This window comes from Vigna unguiculata, chromosome 4 (genome assembly GCF_004118075.2).
Source record: "Vigna unguiculata cultivar IT97K-499-35 chromosome 4, ASM411807v1, whole genome shotgun sequence".
NCBI lineage: Eukaryota > Viridiplantae > Streptophyta > Magnoliopsida > Fabales > Fabaceae > Vigna > Vigna unguiculata.
In genome coordinates this window covers 11,554,215-11,565,008 of record NC_040282.1, presented here as the reverse complement: position 1 = coordinate 11,565,008, position 10,794 = coordinate 11,554,215, and the positions used below count along the sequence as shown (strand labels likewise).

At 33.2% G+C, this 10,794-nt stretch overlaps 1 pseudogene; it reads right to left on the bottom strand.

The window, feature by feature from the left end:
- Positions 1-3,355: 3,355 nt before the first annotated feature.
- On the bottom strand, positions 3,356-9,358 carry LOC114181009 (annotated as a pseudogene).
- Between the last annotated feature and the right edge of the window lie 1,436 nt (positions 9,359-10,794).

The following is a 10,794-nucleotide window of genomic DNA, read 5'->3' as shown; positions in this document are numbered from 1 at the left end:
CTAAAACTGAAATATTTTCCAAAACTAATTTAAATAAAAAAGATATTAAGTAATATTCTCAATATTCCTCCTTGCTTAATATCTGTTTATTTTATATCTTCGGATTTGATTCTCCATCTTTTGATGCTTGATTTTCTCCTCTTTTTGTGCTTGCAATATTTGTTTTTCTCCTTTTTCCATGGCATCACATCTTTCTTCAATTTGGCATCATCCTTCATATTTCTTCTTATATCAAGATCATCTTCTTTTTCTTTGTCCGATGTGGATTTCATTGGAGTGGCATTGGACCTTTTGTGAATATTAAAATGTGAACCTCCATCTCCTTTCTTCACTTGGACATCTACTTTCTTCCAAAGATATTTATTTTCTAATTTTGATCCTTCTTTCATGTTCACTTTCTTTGTATCAAATTCCTCCTTAATAAAATCCAGCACAAATCTTTTGTCTTTCATGTGGACTTTGAATACCTCTATGTTGTTAGCATTTTTTATCACACATACTTTATTTTCAAAGGAGACCTTATAACCTTTCTCTAACAATTGAGCAACACTTAACAAATTCTGGGTAATTTCAGGAACATATAAGACATCAAAAATTAATTTGATACCTGAATGAGTTTTAATTGAAACTGTTCCTGTCCTTTCACAGCAAGTTGTTCTCCATTCCCAATTCTTACCTTGGAAATATTTGATTTCTTCAGCTCCTTGAAAATTTCTCTATCATGAGTCATATGGTTTGTGCAACCACTATCTATAATCCAATCTTTTGAAGATTCGTTGGTTGTGACACATGATGTTGTAAAAAGTAGATCTTCCTCTGATTTATCCTCATCTGATTTATTCTCCACAATCTGAACATCTTCTTGAGAATCTTTAGATTTGCATACCTTTTCCACATGTCCCAATTGACCACATTTGTGACATTTGACATCTGGCCTCCACCAACACCAGTTAGGTTGATGACCTTTTCTCTTGCAATGGGGACAAGATGGAAAAACCTGTGTGTTATTGTATTTGCTCCTTCTATTTTTCTTGACTATGAGAGCATTATCTTCCGTGTAATTTAAATTACCTTCAACCGCCTCATGATCTTCTCTCATCAATCTTCGTTGTTCTTGTGCTTGCAAGGCATGTATCACCTCTGTAAAGGAGATTGTAGACAAATCTTTTGTATTTTCTAAGGAAGCAATAGATGCCTCATATCTTTCCAGCACCGTCACCAGAATTTTCTCAACAAGTCTAGAATCTGGAAACTCCTTTCCCAACAATTTTATCTTGTTGACAATACCCAACAATTTTTTTGAGTATTCTTTAATCGTCTCTGACTCTTTCATTCTTTGCATCTCGAACTCCCTTATCAAGTTCAAAACTTTCATGCCTCGAATCTTCTCGTTCCCTTCATATTCTGCTTTCAAGTATTCCCAGATTTCTTTGGGAGACTTTAGAGTCATGATCCTGGTCATAATCATTTGTGAAACACCTGCGAACAAGCATGATTTTGCCTTTGCCTTTCTCGTTTTCTTTTCTTTATGTGCTTTAATTTGAGCCGCGGTGGGATTTTCAGACAAGGGAACATCATCTTCCTCCACAACTTCCCATAGATCTAGCCCCTCTAGATATGTTTGCATCCTTACCGCCCATAGATCATAGCTTTCACCACCAAAGAGTGGAATAGCGACGTGTGACATATTTCCTTCCATTCTATCGGTAGTAAGAACAATGACTCTGATACCAGTTGTTAGGATTTTTAGGGCTTTTGATAATATGAGAGATATAAAAGATATATGAGAGATATATGTGATATGTTATACGGAGGAACATGTTTTTTTATTTTATTGATATACTCTATATATAGAGCAAAATATAACAAATATCAAGTATAAAATATTTAGAATATCTCACTCCTAATCTAAAATAATAACAAATTTCTAAAACTAACACATGTCTCTAAAACTGAAATATTTTCCAAAACTAATTTAAATAAAAAAAGATATTAAGTAATATTCTCAATACTAGTAGCTACCTACAAAATATATGTAAATGACTAAAATATGTACACACACAAAAATATTGTTGATCAACAAATGAAGAAGTCTACTATTATAATTCACTTAGCCTAAAGATGAACAAGACTAAAAAACTATAAGAAGTTGTAATCTAACTCCACCCAACTTAGTAGTTAAATATAAAACACATGACTAAAATATTTAAAAATATAAAGATGTCAATTGGATAATAAGTTTACTATTATAATTATAATTGACGTGGTATAAATAAAGAATTTGTATATAAATATAAATAAACAAAAATATAAAAATAGTGGACTATAGTTTCTTATTATGTAAATATATACATATATATATATATATATATATATATACATATATATATATATATATACATATATATATATATATATATATATATATATATATATATATATATATATATCCAAAATTTGAAAGATCCATTTCATTTATTTAAGATTTCCATCTCATCATAAGTTTAGCTTAGAATTAGGTTTAGCCATTTTTTTCATATTCAACTCTATTATGCACAAATGTAAATTTAGTTATAAAGCACAACCAAACTCAAGCAAAATTTTTTAGCATTCAATACTTCCTTTCAGTAATTTTTATGAGTATGAAAAAAATTCAAATCATCCATTAGTCGAAAACATTTTCAATTGTGGAATTCATAAATTTGTTTTGAATTGTACAATTTAAAATTCAAAAATTTATTTCACCTTAAAAATATATTTCAGAACATACGATTTAAAGTTTTGAATATGTTTATAGATTGTATACTTCAAAAATATATTATAGATTAAACAATATAAAACGCATTTTTAAAATACATAATTCAAAATAAATTTGAGTCTAAAAAAATATTCTAAATTATATAATTTGAAATTTAAGTTATAAAATGTGAAAATATATTTCGGATAGGATAATTTAAAACATATTTTTTTAATTGTGTGATTTGAATTTTAAAATATGACATTTTACACTTTTCTACCACCCATACGAAGATGCATGAAGAAATCATAGTTGTGGAGGAAGAAATAGCCCAAAACTGAATAACATATTCGACCGATTAATTTTTATTTATTTTTCCATCAAATCAAATGCTTTATTTTTATACAAATACAAATTACTGAACTTTACAATCTGAAAGTTGGAAGAGCATTGGCACAGATAGACATCTTAAATCCTCTCACAACTAACAACCACCCTACTGACTAAAAATACATAGCATAATCGCCTAAATCTGATTAACCATCTAAAACTTTCTTACATTCACTTTTGTTGGTTCATCTTGATTTTATAAGTGCAAGTTAACTAAAAACAGAAAAATCAAGAAAAAAAAACACAAATCACAAAGAAACTATACATCAGAAATATTCAGCGTGTAATGTAACAGAAAGGACATCTCTTACACCCTTCTCATGCCTGATTTACACATACAATCAGACTACTCAAATATTCATGTTTCGGAAAGGAATTTACTCTTTTGTTTGCAACACAAAGGAGATGTGAGACATTTCGATCATTAATGACAAAATTAAGACAAGATTTTGACAAATGTATGGCTTGTTGGACATGTTCGAGTAATATGAACTGTTGATCTTTTTCATCGATGATTATTGAGATTTTTTTACTTTCTCTCTAAAGTGAAAGCTTACTCCACCAGAGTTCAATTCCTGTAGAAGAATATAACTTGTCTTTGAGTCACAAACCATACTTCGTCCTTATCATGTCAGAAATATAGCCAAAGCAAACCCAAAAGAAGGATTATTTTTTATATAACCTATGACTGTATGCACAGAGAATATACTCTTCTATATGTATATATACACAATTGCTATTGACCTCGCTGTTGAAGCCGATACTTTCCCAAAAAATTCAATATTGCTCTCCAACCAAAGATTCCAAAATCTAATATTTCTGAAAAACAAGAAAAAAAAAGAAAAGAAAGAATCATCATCTCTGCCTCATCAATAAAATAAATTAAATAAACAATATGAAATCTCATGAAGAAACCACATTGGAAAGATCAGAAACAAAATTGTCCTTACTTTCAAAAGTGTAGAGAGACCCTGATGATACTTATTTCTTAAATAAGTTTAAAGATGGACATACAAAGTGAGAAACCAAGATCAATATCTTATTTGGACTAACCAAAGGAAAGGATTACTTTAGAATTTAGAAGAACTACCACAATCTAAAATAAGGCATGGCCTGACAATGAAGTCCCAATAAGGCAAAAGAAGAAAAACTTACCTATAACTTCTAACTGGTTGAAATTGAGTATATTACTCTGACCCCTTCTGTATTTTACTTGCACCACACTAACCTCTTCTGCGTTTAAACACCTTAAAAAAATGGCCATCGAATAACAAACCTCTTTTTGATTTTTTTTATATATTTTTTTCAAAACAAAGGTGAGGGGTAGGTAACAAATAAAATTCACGGGAGGTGAGAGTAATATACTGTTGATTCTAGTTTTTCCTCGGTCCAAGTGAAGAAAATTGGTTGCATAGAACTTGCATAGGATCTGGAAGACTATTATTTGTCAGATGATTCGAACTAGCAAGCCATGTCCCTGGAATGTCAAATTTCCTGCAGTAACTAATATGTTAATGATTCTATTTGAAATAAATTTTCCACTATTTTTGACCATGTGAAGCTAAACAGAGTTAGTATAGGAGTTATACCCATCATAACATCTGGTTTTGCAGCATCTAAGAATATCAACGGAATAACTCCTGTATGAAATGTCAATATTCCTTGCCAAATTGGTTACCTCAGACAATGGAAAAACATCCCAAATCTTCAAAATTTGAACATAATTTGAGTTCTCCTTTATAACATCGACGGTCCAAACAAGATAAAGTGACTCATTGACCTTGTACAGCTCCAATAGTTGGGAAGAAATATCATCCACAACTCCAAGATTTATTTCCCGTTTAGGCTGACGCCAACCACTTGAAAATTGCCTCAGCAGGGAACATATTTTCTGGCAAATCTCAGTGCTCTTAATTCTTGCCATAGAGATTAGAAAACTTTGATTGAAACAAACCTATAATAAAGTCACGGGAGTTCATGAAAAAGGTAAAGCAGTTTAAGAATTGTCAGAAGACTAGGACAATAACCGATCTGGTATGCATTTATGATGTGAGAAACTTTTTGTTTTAGTTGGAAATGTTCTCTGTCTCTTGTTATGTATGCTTTAAGGGGTTAACTTGAATTCTAATGTCTTTTTCAGTATTAAAAGTAGAGTCTCGAGAACGATTCTAAGGTCCGTTACCTTCCACCTTGCTTTCCTGAAGAGTGGAGAACTCAAATGCAGTAGATCACCAACTTGACCAAGATCAATAATGGAAGTTGTAATAGCATGAGATAACCTATCATCTTCGTCAGCATTATGATAACACCCTCGAGACCTAGCACCAAGGACTATTCTCTCCCAAATAGAGCCACTATTCATCAAAGTTTCCCCATTACCTACTATCCAAAGACAATACCTGTATAGATAAGGAACAGGACATTCATGATTACAACAAAATGTAGAACAAATAGCGTGTATAATAAATGGGAACATATCATACCTTGCTCTTGTTAAGGCAACATTAGTTCTTGGAAGATTAGAAATAAAACCCACAAATCCCATGTTATTATATCTTACAGTGGATATTATTATCACATCCTCTTCACCACCTTGGACATCATCAGCAGTGCAAACCTTCACGGAAAAGTTATGATCAACATCACTTCCAATCCTTTTTCCAATAGCATCTTGTATGGCAATAACCTGAGCTTTATATGGAGATATAACACCAACACTAACAGTCCGTGTTCTAGAAACTGATTCTGTAAAGAGTCAATAGATGATAATTAAAATCCAAACATTACAACAAAAGTTACCATTCATAAATTACATGATGAAGAACTTATCACAAACATTTAGAGTTCAGTTGGTTACTTTTACCCGTAGTCATATTATAGATCACATAATAAAATTACCTTTGTAGAGCTCAAAAACAATCTCAGATACCACAGCTACTTCCACCCTATTTTTCCGGCTATTCCCTTCATCTAATTCATCTTGTCCATAAGTAACATTTATGAAAGAGTAGAACTTAAACATATCACCACATAGAAAATGCTTCTCATAGCTTCTTTCTTTGACCCTTGGAGAATCCAAAATCTGTTTGTCATAGAATTCCATATTTGGAAACAAGCTAATGGATGGATGCATTCTATACTGAATATTGAGAAGCTGTTTTTCATGACCCAAGAGGACCAGTCTTTCAAACAAACTTCTTCCGAACCCTGCCTTGCTGGAAATCTGTATATTCATAAAAATTTCTATATGTTGAAATATTTTTTCCATGAATTTCATAATAGAGCTAAAAAAGTGAGACATAATAACGAACATGCTTGCACAGTCAGGAAAACAGGAAATAACAAGACTGGAACACACCTCACTTTTGACTAGGGCAGGCAACTGTTTCTCGTCTCCAATAAGCACAACATGACGAAGACCAGGAAGTTGTAAAGGTATATTTGACTCACATTCTTTGAGTTGAGCAGCTTCATCAATAACTAACATTTCTAGTCTACAGTGTTCTACTGCATGCAATCTAGCAGAGCTCGCAGCAGTACAAAAAAGCATGCGAGATCTTCTGAGACAAAAGCTTTTGATTGAATATTCATCAGTAAAATCAGGAAGAACGAAGATATTTACAAGAGATTTCAGTATTTTAAGGCATTCTTTCCTGGTTATACCCAACTTAGCCTGCCAAGTACAGCAACTACCAGTTCTAAATGATGTTTCCAACCAGACAAGGGTGCAAAGCACCTGGCAAGAATATTTACACGGTAATCAAGAAATATATCAAGAAGATCATCTCGATCGTCAATACTCATCCGCTTTCTGTTGCCAAATAACACTATGTCGCCAAGACCATAAGTGTGATAATCAATGGAGTCCATCACTAGCCTAAGAAACCTGGAAGTCACTTCCAGCACAGCCACATTAGTTGGGGCACCAGTAAGTGTTCTGCATTTCCGCTTGAGGAGGGCAAATAGTAATGAGCCAACTGTTTTTGTTTTTGTTTTCCCTGTCCCTGTGGGCCCCAAATCAATTTCACAATAATTTTGTGAGAGCACTCCCTTGCAGCTAAACAACTTAAAACTCCCTCTTCTTGAGCTTTGTTCAAATCGAATGATCGAATAACAGCACCAATATTTGACACATCAATAGTGCACCTTTCACTAGAGAAACATTGAGCACAATTTCCCCCAACCTGTCAGAAGATGCAACATTTGAAGTACTTAATCATCTATCCAATCAATAAGGTTATCTTGACAAGGTAATGGAACAAAATTAGAGGGTATATACAAAAGATCTAGCTTCATCTGCTAACCAGTTGTACAGTTATACCATGAACTAGACATTGCAAGGCATATATATCTATGGTAAAAGGCAGAGAATAAACCATTGCTCTTACAGCAGGATCAGGTTGGAGCAGTTGTTTGATTACATGGATATCTGGACCTTCTGGATCCGAGTTCAGTGCATTCCATATACGCCTATTTGTTGTTATATTGATAAGATAGGCAGCAAAACCATATATGCCATATAGATATCTGCCATCCTCCTGCCAGTACATTTCCAATTTAATGGGATTTGAAGCTAGTATTTGAACCTCATAAACATCTTCCTCGTCTTTTTTCTTTCTAACCTTCCCAATTAAACCAATAAGATAGGAATTTCCATGCTTGTTCAAATCATCTATGCATTCTGGCCTTGTATTAGTCAAAGTAAAAAGTTGTCCAATCTCAGGCTCACATATATCTCCTTTTCTATCACTATCTACCACTGTTTTCATTTCTATCTGGTATAACAAATCCTGAGGTGGTTTATAATTTTCAGAAAAAGCAATGTCGGTTATTTCATACACCGGAGCCTCTGACAACATCTTCATGCTTGAGCATAAATCTGTACGAGTTTCCTCAATAAGAGGAAAAGTAAATGATTTCAAATAGTGAGCTACGGACAAGAATGTCTTTGGAATTTGCCTCACCTATTAAAACGTACAGACATAACAGCTTTAGAATCTAATTATATGCAAAAAAGGTAAGGAGCTTCTAGTATGCAATGAATGTTGACTACACAATCAGATATTTATCAACATATTAGAAAGATATAAATCCTCAGTCCTAACCAATAACTGCATGCAGCCTGTAAGAATTATTTTCGTTTACACATGACATAACTCATTAATCCGTACAAAAATCAATATATAAAAAAGAAGGAAAAACAATATTTTTTCACATCAAAGAACATACTCAATGAAGAATCCTCAAGCCTGTTATGTACTAAAGAAACCCCAGGTAGCCCTTGTATGCGTGATCAGGGTGATCACACCTACTTATAAATTTATGATGCATGGATACAATAACTGTATCAAATACTATCCGATAGGGTGATACGATATGTTTATTTTTAAATTGCCAGGTTACTATATGTGACACTTACATATCTAAAGTGTATAAAAATTCTAAAAACATAATGTATATCTAATTGCAATTGCGTGAATGCAAGTAAAAACACATTTCTCAGACATTGTAAGAAAAACTATAACCTATCATCATCATAAAAGAATTAGTGCTTCATATATAAGATACTTCATCAATAAGTCCTGCCAAATGTTAGAGTACAGGATATGGATATGTGACACATATTCCCCTCTAGAAATCACTATATATTGGGCTCAAATCAAATGATCCAGAATCAGACAGTCCACCTATGTTGTCAAACAAATTGATTCAATCCTACACTAAGAAACAATGTAAAGAGGAAAATTGAATTATTACACCAACACTAAGGAACTTTGTAAATACCAAACAAAACCCAACGCATACGACAGGCAGCAAGTTTGTTGCGTAAAGCCTACTAGCCTAACTAGACAGTAGTAACAAAAACACTCAAAGTTTTAAAGTGAGAATTTACAGCGTAATTTAACCTAAAACTAACTATGGTGAGCTCAGGAAAAAAAAACGTCATAGAGGAACAAATGACCACTTAATAAAGCTAGGACATCAGTAACCTGACCTTGTCTATGTAAAGATCATTGTTGACTACATCCTCAAGAGACCAAGATAGTATCAATCTCGAAAAACCCTCACTCGTTTCCATCACTTGGTTTCTAAAAAAAATCAATCAGATTATCACTCACTGATACAGAAACTCATTGATCAATGAGGGGAAACGAATAGGAAGGAACAATTGCCCTTGCAGAGAGAACAGAGAGGTTCCAGAATTTTACTCTCTAATACACGAGGCAAAACACACGAGGCAAGACAATTGCCTAATTTATATAGAGATGTCATATTTTTTGGTGAAAAAGGTTAGAAAAAAAATATATCGAGCATCCAAAATTTTATAAAAGAAGGATAAAAGAAGGAAATATCCACATTGGTAAATCAAATCAAATCAGTGTTTTTTATGTACAAAGATGACAGGAAAATTTAATTGCTAGAAAAGTATGTAGGTATTAGGAGTTATTTTGATAACTGACTTAAAATTTAACGTATTCTTCTTCTAAGAACTAGTGGAAAGGGATATGTATTAAATATGTCAATTCCGGGTAATTAAACTAATTTGTATTTTAGTCTAATTATTAAATTATATAGTGATTAATTTTACTTTGGTGTAAGGTCCCATTTAATTAATAAAATAATTAAATGAAAGTTGAGTCAAGGAGTATAACATCACAACTTACAAATATACAAGGTATAAAAAAATGAGATACTGAGGCACACCACGATGTCAATACAAAATAGAATTCAAGGGTCAACAATATTTAAAATAATTGTCCAAGAAGCAGACAAATACATGGGCTACAACCCTAAAGAGAATTCAGACAAGTAGGATCTGATCCAAAATGAACTAGGCAACGGAATCTCCAATATCCTGTTGACCACGAGGAGTTCTTGCATCTGCTCACATCAATCAATTGATGATCATCGCAAAAAGAGAAAACCATACACAGAACGTACAAACAAGCAGAAAGGGTAAGCTAGCGTAGAAAAATGTTTTATCATACAATTCATACATTTTCATAGTTAAAGATACATACATTGACCAATCATGTGATGACTCGCAAACAATACACTAAGACTCAAGACACAACTTATCCGGATACATATAATTAGTCGGATTCACCGGATGTTTGCACTTGTGGTGGCCTCTATTGCTCTATCGAGCTAATTGTCAAAGAGTCTCATCCTACCACACATAAGGTTAGCCTTAAAGTGTCTTAGGCCTCCTGCTACTCTCACCACTTGAGCCAGTACGCTCTACGTGAGACTAACTGACTCTTTAGAGTGTCATGATGCAATCCTTACCTTGAATCCTTACTAAATTATATAATGAGGCACCACCACGAAACTCCCACTAACAGGGTCATGGAAATACGTCCTGACCAATGAGGCACCACCATGCAACCAACATGGAATTACGTTCTGACCAATGAGGCACCATCAGGAGATCTCACCTAGAGTTCCATGGAATTATGCCTTGACCAATGAGGCACCACCAAGAAACTATCGTGGAATTACGTCCTGACCACACTAACATCATGTTCCATCAATCGATATAACATTATTGTTCATACCAATTCCATGTCAATTTTATAACCAACCATCCCATACTCATTACATGCCAAGATCATGCCAAACTCATCATTCACAACCCATACGCCATTTTACTCATGCATATTCAC